This window comes from Neovison vison, chromosome 1 (assembly GCF_020171115.1).
Source record: "Neovison vison isolate M4711 chromosome 1, ASM_NN_V1, whole genome shotgun sequence".
NCBI classification, from domain to species: domain Eukaryota; kingdom Metazoa; phylum Chordata; class Mammalia; order Carnivora; family Mustelidae; genus Neogale; species Neogale vison.
The window spans coordinates 107,827,640-107,839,444 of record NC_058091.1 but is presented as its reverse complement, the minus strand read 5'-3'; the positions used below and the strand labels follow the sequence as shown (position 1 = coordinate 107,839,444).

The 11,805-nt window shown below is 36.1% G+C and overlaps 1 pseudogene; it reads right to left on the bottom strand.

Moving 5' to 3' along the window:
- Positions 1 to 9,163: 9,163 nt before the first annotated feature.
- LOC122909519 lies at positions 9,164 to 11,503 on the bottom strand (annotated as a pseudogene).
- Between the last annotated feature and the right edge of the window lie 302 nt (positions 11,504 to 11,805).

The following is an 11,805-nucleotide window of genomic DNA, read 5'->3' as shown; positions in this document are numbered from 1 at the left end:
TCCATCTCCCCTACAGTGTATAATGAAGATCAAAGAATAAAAAAAGTCCTTCGCAGTGATTTTTAGAGCTTGGAGTGTCAGGAAATTCTCCTTTAGTTTATTCAGTCTGTCTCTGGGAAATCTAAAGCCCATGAAGTCTGATTATTTATTTACTTCATTTAAAAATGTATACAGATTCTTAAATTGTTCCTTTATTCAAAGTTTTCCTTATAAAAATACTACATACAGTAAGACTATATATATGTATATATATATTATAATACCTATATTTGACTTCTTAGGGCAGTGCTTACACTTTTTAATTGGTGAGCATGGGAACAACAAAAACCAACAATGACCATGTTCAGCCATATTCAGATCCTTGTCCATCACTCTTCTATGGCAAGGGATAGGATAGAAAGTAATTATGAATCTCTGTTTAATTCCATTGCTATGTTGCTTAGAACAATATCCTTTGCATGTTTTTTAATATTAAATATCACATGATGGACATGTTCTTAACAAACTTCCCCTAAGTAGTCTACATGCTACAACTTTTATTTATTTACTCATTAAATGCTTATTAAATACCTTCTGTGTAATACACTGTACTACTTGGAGGTTTTTGATGAGTGCTCCTCCTATTCAGCTAAGTGTAGTTGTCCCTAGTCACCTTTTGGATCAAATAGTAACTCTGATAATGATAGCAACGGTGAGGAGAATGAAGGGGCATCAATAATCAGTAAGTGCTTTAGCATGTAATTATATGTATTTCTATCAATCTGAGGCATATATAATAAGATTACTAATATAAGCATACTGAACCTCGCAGGGTTTAAGTATCTTGACAAAATCACAAAGTCAGTTAGCCACAGAGTTAAAATCCAAACTCAAGCTGTTTGACTCCAAAGCTGAATCCTTAACTTCTATGAAACTACATTTGTAAATTCAGACTCCTTTCATGTCCTATAAACTCATCTGTTTCCCTTGATCCTATTATGTTTATCTCACTTTTCTACCAACCCCAGTCTAGTGACATGAATATAACATGCACTCATTTTTGAATCACAAAATCTGTCCTTTTCCATGCTTCTTTTTGTTTTTCCCTCTTAAATCTTATCGCTTCCAAGAAGCTTTAATTTTTTGAACTCTGATTATTCTCCAATTCCGAAACACTTAGATTATGATTATATAGCAAAAGATTTAAAGAAAGGGGGAAAATCCTTTAAATTTGCCAATCAAACTTAGAGGTAAGGAGCCTATCAGGAGAAAGGAATAAGAAAATGGGCTTCCAACAGGGAGGGAGTATAGTAACCCTTGCCAGATCCTCCTTTCAGAGTTTACTCAGCTTTATTCCACTGGGAAACAAAGGCAGGAGGATGGATTTGCTCTCTGTCAATTCCCCAGGCTAAAAGAAGAAGGAGAACAAAAGGATCTATTAAAAAAACAAAACAAAACAAAACAAAAAAACCTGTTGGACTGTAATGAGGTATTGTTTGGTTTGAACTATTTAACTTGTCAAGAAGGTTTTGGTTGAGCAGATTTTCTATAGGGTCTAGGGTACAAAAAGGATGAAAATAGCTGTAGTTTCACTGTCAAAGAAGAGGGAAGGGGTGGAATATTAAAGAAACAAACTGAATATTAGCACACAACTACATTCAACTAATCTTAGACAAAGCCCTAGAGAAACATTTGCTTGGCAGTGGTGTTTCAGAACTTGGTAATGACAACAGCAGAAGTAGAAGGCCTCCAGCTACTTTGAAGTTGCTGTAATCCACTTAAACACACTAGAAACTAGGATCTAGGTTGTGAAGGATACAGAATTTACTTCATTCACTCCTTCTTTTTTGGTGGTAGAATTTGAACTCGACTAGGTCTAACTAATACCGTAGTCGAGTAAAAAAATAATTGTTATTTGCAACCTCAGCTTTACCTTCAGCTTGTTGTAGCCTGACAGAAAACAAAACAAAACTCATCATTGCTGTTCTTTGTGTTTATATGCATTTTTTATTTTTGTATTTAATTACATATGTTTATAAATTTTATTGAACTCATAACTGTATTTCATTTATTTATGCATTTATTGAAGTCATATGCTAAAAACCAGATACACATTGGTGATATGTTCCTTGTCTTTATTAAGCTTAAAGTTTAGAGAAGAATCAGAGAATAAATACACAAAGAAGCAAATATTAATTAAAAGTTGTGATAAGAAAGGATGTAGGGAATAAATTCAAGAAGATGGAGCAGTAGAGATGAGAGGAAGGTAAGGAAATATTTGGATAAGTATTAGGGAAGCGATCTTTAGGCTGAGGTCTGAAGGATAAGGGTTCAGTTCGCATACAATGTTAGGGGAGAGAAAGATGCTTGCAGGGGTAAGGGTTAGATTAAATTAAGGGTCTAAGGCAGGAAGGGACTTAGTGTGTTTGAGAACAGCAAGGCATCTGGTGGTGCTAAATCATATTAGACAGGGAGGAGAACCAAAAGATGATGAAAATGTAGGCAGGGTCTAGATCATGAAGAGCCTTGTAGGCCAAGATGAAGTTGTTAGATTCACTTGGGGTGGTAGTTAAGATCACAGACTGAAACCAGACCTTGTTCATAGAATCTAGCTCTTAACACTTAGTAGCTGTGTGGCTTAGGGGAAGTTACTTAACTTTTCTGTACTTCAGATTTTATACCTGTAAATATGGGGACAGTAATAGGGCTACTTCATAGGGTTATTTTGAGGAATATTAAGAGTTAGTAAATGTGAAGTAGTATGAGAGAAAGAGAGAGGTACTTTTAATCAGAGGAGTGGTATGATCAGAGTTGTTATTTTAAACAACATGACTATTGATGGAGGATAGGTAAGAAAATGAAGAATTAAAATGGAGAGGATAAAAAATATAAGTATAGGGTCTTAATAAACCATTTTGGCATTAAATGTTATTCACTGATTCTGCAACATATTCTACTTTGTAGTCTTTTTCCTGGTACTCTTCTCTCTTTGAATACAAAACTTGTTTGAATATTTAGTATGAAGGTCATATGTCATAATAATAATGTAGTGGCAAAAATTATTTTGAATATCTATGTCATCTCTTGAAGAATTGTAAAGACTAGTATCAGCTGACATTTATTGAACATTAATCATACGTCAGACATCTTCTGGTTGTTTAGAATGTAGAACAAAAGGCTGCTTTGTGAAATTTACATTGTTTTTGTTAAGGCAAAGTGGTAACCTGACATAGTTGAAAATTCTATGCCTAAGAGACAGGTACTCAAAAGAATAAAATAAATATTAATAAATATTAAATATTCTAGTTAGTGTATTAACATTTCCCTCAGCTTGACTAAACTTTAAATGGGTTTCTTTCTGACTCTAGGACCTGACCTCTCTTTTCTTAGAACATTTTCTTTAGAAAACTTGTCATTTTAAATTCTTTCTCTGCCCCTTTTAGATGTAAATCTTCATAAATCCTCTTGTGGGATTTTTGACTCAGGAATGTGTTTCTCAAGGACCTAAACGCCATTCCTTTGAAATGTAGTTATCAAGAAAGATTGTGTCCCCACATCCCAGTCAGAATGGGAGGGGAGTAGCCTAGTTTCTGATGGGCACCAACTAGCAAACACAGACGGCTCCATCAGAGAAAACATTTGCAGACTTAGTAATAACTCAATGTGTACCACATACTCCATTGACTAACCTCCTCCATAACATTCTCCAGTACTTTAACCCTAGTTATGAGCTCTTAAAACATCCTTGCTTTTTGTTTCATCAAAGTTGAGTTTAGATGGTGTTCTGTCTCTCAAAAGAGATATAAATATATAAATATATATTAGTTTATATTATAAACATATGTAACATATGCAATTTATATTATAAACATATATAATATATGCAATTTATGTTATAAATATATAAACAGAAAGAGATATAAATATAAAAATATTGCTGCAGTCTTAGTAAAGTTTTCCTAACCAGTTGAAATTTGTCTGGTGCAATTTTTTTCTTTGATACAACACATAAAGCTTTAGCACAATTTATAATGATTAAGGAAATGTAATTTTGTTGAGGACTTTAATGTAATTACCTGAAGAAGGGGGAAAAGTGAACCTATGAGTGTGTTTGGGTATGTAAGTATGTAAAACATGTTGAAAGAAGTATCAGTAGGAACAATATCTGAAATTAGTCAAGATCTGAAATTTATGGAGAAAAACTAAGAGTTCAAGAGTCTTCATTGTCTAAAATAAGATGAGAAAATTTCCAAGAATGATTACAAACTAAATAATGTCTGACAAAAAATGAAACCCCCCCAAAAAAGTTGATCTAAAAAGAGAAGGAGCTTGACAGTTGACTACATATATGCAGTTTATGCGGGAAAATTAAAAAAAAAAAAAAAAAACCTCTCTAGATGTCAATGTACACCAAAGAATACTGGAAGTATGCTGTGTAAATTATGCTAGCCTGGGCATAAAGTATCTGTAAGTGATGGGAATAAATTTAAATCAATGCATTTGTCCAACAAGTATCCAATTGGGAAATTTAATTTTGAAATTCATGCTTATTATCTTCACGTAAAATGAATTCTATCAACTAGTATGAGCCAAATTACCATATATATTAGACCCTACTCACACAATAGACAAAAAGTACATTAATTTGTGCTTTGAGAGAGACTTTAATCCCAGAGAAGGAAAAAACTGCACATCCATAACTCATAGCCTGAGTGATAATGGGTAAGCAAATTTCAGCATTTTACAAAAAAGAATACAAGCCTTGGAACAGTATCCATCATCTTTGCACACCCAGGCAGTCGAGATTCAGTTGTCATTAGCTAAAGAAACAAAAATACAGAGTCAGAAGCCAAAGTTTTCTCCTTTTGAGTTAAATGAGATGACTTGGCAGCTGAAATCAGTGGTTTACTTTAGTATCTAACAGGTATTTCTGTAGTTCTAATGATTTATCTCATATATCACTGAAGAATGGAAAAATAAATATATATTTTATCTGCACGACAGTGATAATCATAGTTCAAGTTTTGCATCAATGACAAGTGTAGAAAGACCTGATAAAAACTAAAATTAGGCATTTATAAAGGCTATTAGCCTCTAAATGTATGTTTAACTGGCTCTTTTCTGAGGACTTCCTTGAATTAAATTGTAATGGAAAAACTGTTCAAATGTTTATACCTTACGTAGTTTGTGTTTTGGTACTTAAACAAAATTTAAACATATATCAAAATCAGGTTGGATCTCTATTAAAGGGAAGAAAGTATTCAGAATATACTAAAGAAATCATCAAAATAAGTTAAAAATAAATTTTAACAGATCTTTTCTTGGTCAGATAAAAACTAAATATAATATAGATTGGAATAGTAAAAGAACTTAGTGTTCTTATGTTGTCCCTGTTAAATCTCTCAAAATTGTTATCTTGCTAGATTTTGGCAATTTGTTGCATATTTAATTTAAATTAAAATGTGCTAAGAAGGCCAATTGTAAAGATCCCCTTTGTACCTTGTGTACAGTACTTTTTAATAACTTTCAAAAATCCTCCTTGAAATATTAAACTATGATCACAAAATTGGCTCTATATTACATTATTTTAAAATAATTGATTTTCTAGATTGAATTAGTTGTATGCATTTATAGATAATCTAAATCTTATCTTATAAATTTTAATGCAGAAAGGAAAGGACAGATTGAGAGTATGGAGAATTTCTGTGAATACATGTAGCTCAGTAAGGAACTGGATATTAAGGAATGACCTAAAAGGTAGGGTGACACTAGAATTGCCTTGGCAAGATTGAAATCACTCACAAAAGGAAATGAAAGCAGGGTTCACAGATAAACTTGAGGAACTAAAAAAGCTTAATTATTTTCCTGGATTATTATCTGGCTGATCGTTTTAACTGTTTTGTTTTGTTTATGTTAGTGTATTCTTCTTGGGAAAGAATATGTATGAAGTTATGTTATGTTATGAAGCAGTTTAAGAACAATGGGCTGTAAGGTACGTAGGTGCCCCAGTCCCTTAAGCTTCTGCCTTCAGTTCAGGACATGATCTCAAGGTCCTGGAATTGAGCCCTGCAACCAACTCTCTGCTTGGCAGGGAGTCCTCCTTCTCCCTCTCATTCTCCTTCTGTGCTCTCTCTCCCAAATAAATAAATAAATAAATAAATTAATTAATTAATAAAATCTTTTAAAAAAAAAAAGAACAATGAGCTATGTAAGGTATGCCTTCTTGACACAATGGGAAAATATAAGTTCCATAATTATTAACACAAGAAATAGAAGTTGCTTCTGTTTTTGATAGAAGGAAGTATTGAGAGAAGAAGGTTCTCCCGAGGAGCTTTTAATATTGCGATTGGTATTTACATGGCTGAGAAATCCCAGATTTATGCATTCTACATAGATTTCAAATAGGGATAAAATTATATATTATAACCACTTCTCATTTTAAATATATAAACTGTCAAATGAAAATATTAGACAAGTAATCCTAATTATTTTCCTTACAGAGCATTTATAAGTAAAAATACAATTGGAGAAATACCATTTATTTATTTATATTTTCAAAGGTGTGCAACATGATGATTTAATATATATATCCATTGTGAAATGATTACTGAAATCAAGTTAATTAACACACCCATCACCTCACATGTATGCATCTTCTTTTTTTAATGTATGTTAAGAATAGTTAAGATCTACTTTCAGCAAATTTCAAGTATACAGTACATTAACTATATTTACTATGCTGTACATTAGATCCAACGAACTCATTCATCTTAAAAGTGAAAGTGTTTACCCTTTGACCAATATCTTCCCGTTTACTCTGGCCCCACCCTACCCTCATTTCCTGGAAGTGACTGCTCTATTCTCTGTTACTATGAGTTCAAACTTTTTTATATTCCATATATAAGTAAGATCATGCAGTAATTATCTCTCTCTGTCTAGTTTATTTCAGTTAGCCTAATGTCCAGATTTTTATCCATGTTGTTGCAAACAGCAGGATTTCCTTTTATAGCTGAATAATATTCCATTATATATATGACATTTTCTTTATCCATTATCCTTTCATGGGCATCTAAATTGTTTCCATATCTGCAGTGAGTATGGGAGCGCAGATAACTCTTTAAGATAGTGATTTCATTTCCTTTGGTTATATACCCAGAAGTAAGAATGCTGAATCATATTGTAGTTCTAGTTTTTAAAATATTTTACTTATTTGAGAGAGAGAGAGAGAGAGAGAGAGTGGTAGGGAGGGGCAGAGGGTGAAGGACAGAGAGAATGTCAAGCAGACACCTCACTGAACATGGAACCCAGCATAGGGCTCAATCTTACAACCTGCAAGATCATGACCTGAGTGAAATCAAGAGTCAAATGTGTAAGGGACTTAGCCACCCAGGTACCCTTATGGTAGTTCTATTTCTAATTGTTTTAAGGAAACTGCGTAATGTTTTCAGTAGTGACTATACCAATTTACATTCCCAGTGACAGTATACAAAATGGTTGCCTTCTTCAACAGCAACTGTTATTTCTTATAGCCACCTATCAGGAGTGAAGCGCTATCTCATTGTGGTTTTGACTTGCATTTCTATGATTATTAGTGATGTTGAACACATTTACATGTTTTGTTTTGTGTTTGCTTTTTTTACATAGTTATCTGTTTTGTTTTGTTTACATATATATCTGTTCCTTTTGTTTTTGTTAAACAAAAAACAAAAACAAAAATAAAATGTCTATTTAGATCCTTATCCATTTTTTTAATTGAATTGTTTTGTTTGTTCACTATTAAGTTACATGAGTTCTTTATATATATTGTGTATTAATCCCTTATCAGATACATGGTTTGCAAATATTTTCTCCCATTCCATAGATTGCCTTTTTTTTTTTTTTTAAGATTTTATTTTATTTATTTGAGAGAGAGAGACAGTGAGAGAGAGCATGAGCGAGGAGAAGGTCAGAGGGAGAAGCAGACTCCCCATGGAGCTGGGAGCCTGATGTGGGACTCGATCCCGGGACGCCAGGATCACGCCCTGAGCCGGAGGCAGTCGTTTAACCAACTGCGCCACCCAGGCGTCCCGATTGCCTTTTTGTTGGTTGCTTTCTTTGATGTACAGAAGCTTTCTAGGGGCATCTGGGTGGCTCAGTGGTCAAGTGTCTGCCTTCAGCTGGAGTGTCATGATCCCAGGATCCTGGGATCAAGCCCTACGTCTGGCTCACTAGCTCAGTGGGAAGCTGCTTCTCCCTCTTCCTCTGTCTGTTGCTCCCCATGCATGTGCTGTCTCTGTCAAATAAATAAATAAAATCTTAAAAAAAAAAAGAAGCTTTCTGGTTTGATGTAGTGTCAGTTTTCTGTTTTTGTTTTTGTTGCCTATGCTTTTAATGTCCTATTCAAAAACTCATTGTTATGACCAATAGCAATGAATTTTTTCTCAGTTTTTTTTTTTAAAGATTTTATTTATTTATTTGAGAGAGAGAGACAGTGAGAGAGAGCATGAGCGAGGAGAAGGTCAGAGAGCGAAGCAGACTCCCCATGGAGCTGGGAGCCCGATGTGGGACTCGATCCCGGGACTCCAGGATCATGCCCTGAGCCAAAGGCAGTCGTCCAACCAACTGCGCCACCCAGGCGTCCCTTTTTCTCAGTTTTTGTCTAGAAATTTTATGATTGCAGGTCTTACACTTAAGTCTTTAATCAATTTTGAGTTGGTTTTTGTATACGATTTATGATAATGGTCTAGTTTTACTCTTTTGCATATGAATATTCAGTTTATCCAGTACCATTTATTGAAGAGACTATCCTTTTCCCATTGTGTATTCTTGGCACAGTTTTTAAAGGTTAGTTGACTGTATATGTGAGAGTTTATTTCTGGGCTCTCTGTTCTATTATACTGGTCTATATATCCCTTTCTGCCAATATAATACTGTTTTGTTTACCCAATTTCTGTAATGTAGTTTGAAATTAGGAAGTGTGTTGTCTCCAGCTTTGTTCTTTTACAGAATTGTTTTATTAGTTCTAATAACTTTTTGGTGGAGTCTTAAGAATTTTCTGTATGTAAGATCATATTGTCTGCAGAGACAATTTAATCTCTTCCTTTCTGATTTGGATACCATTTATTTTTCTTACCTAATTCCTCTGGCTACAATTTCCAGTACTATGTTGAATAGAAATGATGAGAATGGGCATTTTTTTTTTTTAAGGGTGGAATTTAATCTTTATTTACAGGACATGCAAGAGAGGAGAGTCCACATAGAAATAAGAAACTCACTGGGAGAAGGAGCTTCATACAGTTTTTACAGTTTGGAACTGGTCAAGTAGAGTTTTGTTGTAAAAAGTGCTACAATAACAAAACACATTTAAAAAGAGTTCTTAGTAGAGAAACAGTAAGACAAACTTCTACCAAACAAAGCACACCACAAACAACTTTCTGCATCGGTTATACAAGCTAAAAGTTGAAGGTCCCAGCAGTGCCATCCTGAACCTGGAACGTATAGACTTCAGAGGTAGTTTCTGGCACAACATTCTTTTTTTTTTTTTTTTTAAAGATTTTATTTATTTATTTGACAGAGAGAGATCACAAGTAGGCAGAGAGGCAGGCAGAGAGAGAGAGAGGAGGAAGCAGGCTCCCTGCTGAGCAGAGAGCCCGATGCGGGACTCGATCCCAGGACCCTGAGATCATGACCTGAGCCGAAGGCAGCGGCTTAACCCACTGAGCCACCCAGGCGCCCCTGGCACAACATTCTGATCTTCCTCTTCCTCTTCCTCTACAGAGAAATACTTCTTAATCAAGTTTAATGAAGCTTTGTACACAGACTCATTTTCATGTTTTGTAGAACCTTGATTTTGTACAAACCTCCACATTCTTCAATTATTAAACTAAGTTTCTTGGTTTCACCTAGTTTCTCAGCAGCATGAAAGATGTTGGAAATAGCATCCAGAATGACCAGAATAATTTTGGTATCCTTCGCAGTTAAGAGGTTCATCAATGGTTCTATTATGCCACAATGGACGAGGTATACAATCTGTTCAACTGTCCCTCCACTTGTATAGTTGGTCACAGCCCAGACAGCTTCCTTTTGTGTCTTAAATTCTGACTTAGAGAGAACACCAATGAGGAATGGGACTAATCCGTGATTCACAACTTGCTGTATCTAGTCCTGGCGGCCAGCTGTGATGTTTGACATTGTCCATGTGGCTTCCTTCTGAATATTAGTTTTGGGGTTCGGTAGCAGGCTGGGAAAGACAGCAAGTGCTCCTGCGTCTATTACAACCTGAGTCTGTCCATCTGTCCCAGTGACAATATTTCCTATGGCTCTTAGCGCAGGAGTCACAATGGGCAATTCAGTAGCTCCTAGAAGCTTCACAAGCTGGGGCACAACTCCTGTTTTCACGACCATTTCAATCCATTCGTTTGGACCATCCGTCAGGTAGGAGATGGCCCAGCAGGCATCTGCCGATGATCTCTGGATCATCGTGATGCAGGAGACGAACTAAGGTAGGAAGAATCTGACCAACGGCATCTAGCGGGGGTGCGGGGTTCTTGTTGCGACAAAGGTTTGAAAGTGTCCAAGTGAGGTTATGTAAGTAGCCACACGCTAGGGATGACATATCAGGAACCGCGAGGAGAGCCAGAAGCGGATCAACTGCACCATACTTGATAACCAAGTCTCGAAAAATGGAACCGTCCCGTGCAATGTTTCCTAGAGCCCACACAGCCTGTTTGCTGATGTGGGTGTGGGAAGATGCCAACAGGGAAATGAACGCTGGGATCGCGCCTCCGTCGACCACAGCCTTGGTCTGTTCGGAGGTCCCGGAAGCAATGTTGGTGAGAGCCCAAGTGGGTTCAAACTGAATGGGACTACAATCAGTTCTGCCCAAGAAGGACACAAATTTTGGAATCAAACCAGCCCGGCAGATTATGTTGTCTATGGGGGGCTGCTTTTCCCGAGAAAGCAGTTTCCTAGCAGCTTGAGTAGCCTGGAGCTGGCTTTCCAAATTGTTGCTATTTATGCCCTTGACAGTGTCATCAACCGACCAATTTAAAGTGCCCTGGTTGTTGCGGTTTTCCTGCAGTGGAGAGGTAGCATCATCGGGAAACGAGCTTATGTTTCTCCGTTTCAGCATCTGGTCATCTTTCTTCGCTTTCCTCAGCTCCACATTAACTTCTATTCGACGCCGCCTCATTTCTGTACTGTCTTTCCCCTTGTTCTTGAATCTGTTAAGGCGGGCAGCTGGTGAATTAGCATTCTTGTTGGTGGACATGGTTATGAGATAAAGGGAGAAAGCTACACGGCCGGCTCAGGCTTCCACGGGAGGCGGTCCGGGACACGCAGGATGCAGGTCAGCTGCCCTCAAAACGTCCACCATGAATCACCCCAAAGACGGTGTGGTCAAGAATGCACATCTTTATTTTGCTTTTGAGCTTAGTGGGAAAGATGTCAGCTTTTCACTATTGGATATGATATTAGCTGTGGGCTTGTCATATACAGTCCTTTTTATGTTGGTATACATTTTTTCTATACCGCATTTGTTGACATTTTTTATCATAAAAAGTTGTTGGATTGTTGTTTTTTTCTGCATTTATTGAGATGGTCATATGGTTTTTATCCTTGATTCTGTTATTATGGTATATCCTGTTTAATGTATACGTTAAAACATGTTTGCATCACAAGAATAAATTCCATTCAGTGGTGCTGTATATCCTCTCAGTGTGCTTTTGAATTCTGTTTGCTAATATTCAGTTCAACTTTTGCATTTATGTTCATCAGTGACATTGGCTTACAGTTTTCTTATCTCGTAATGTCTTTATCTTTGGTGCCAGGGTAATGCTGGCCTCATAA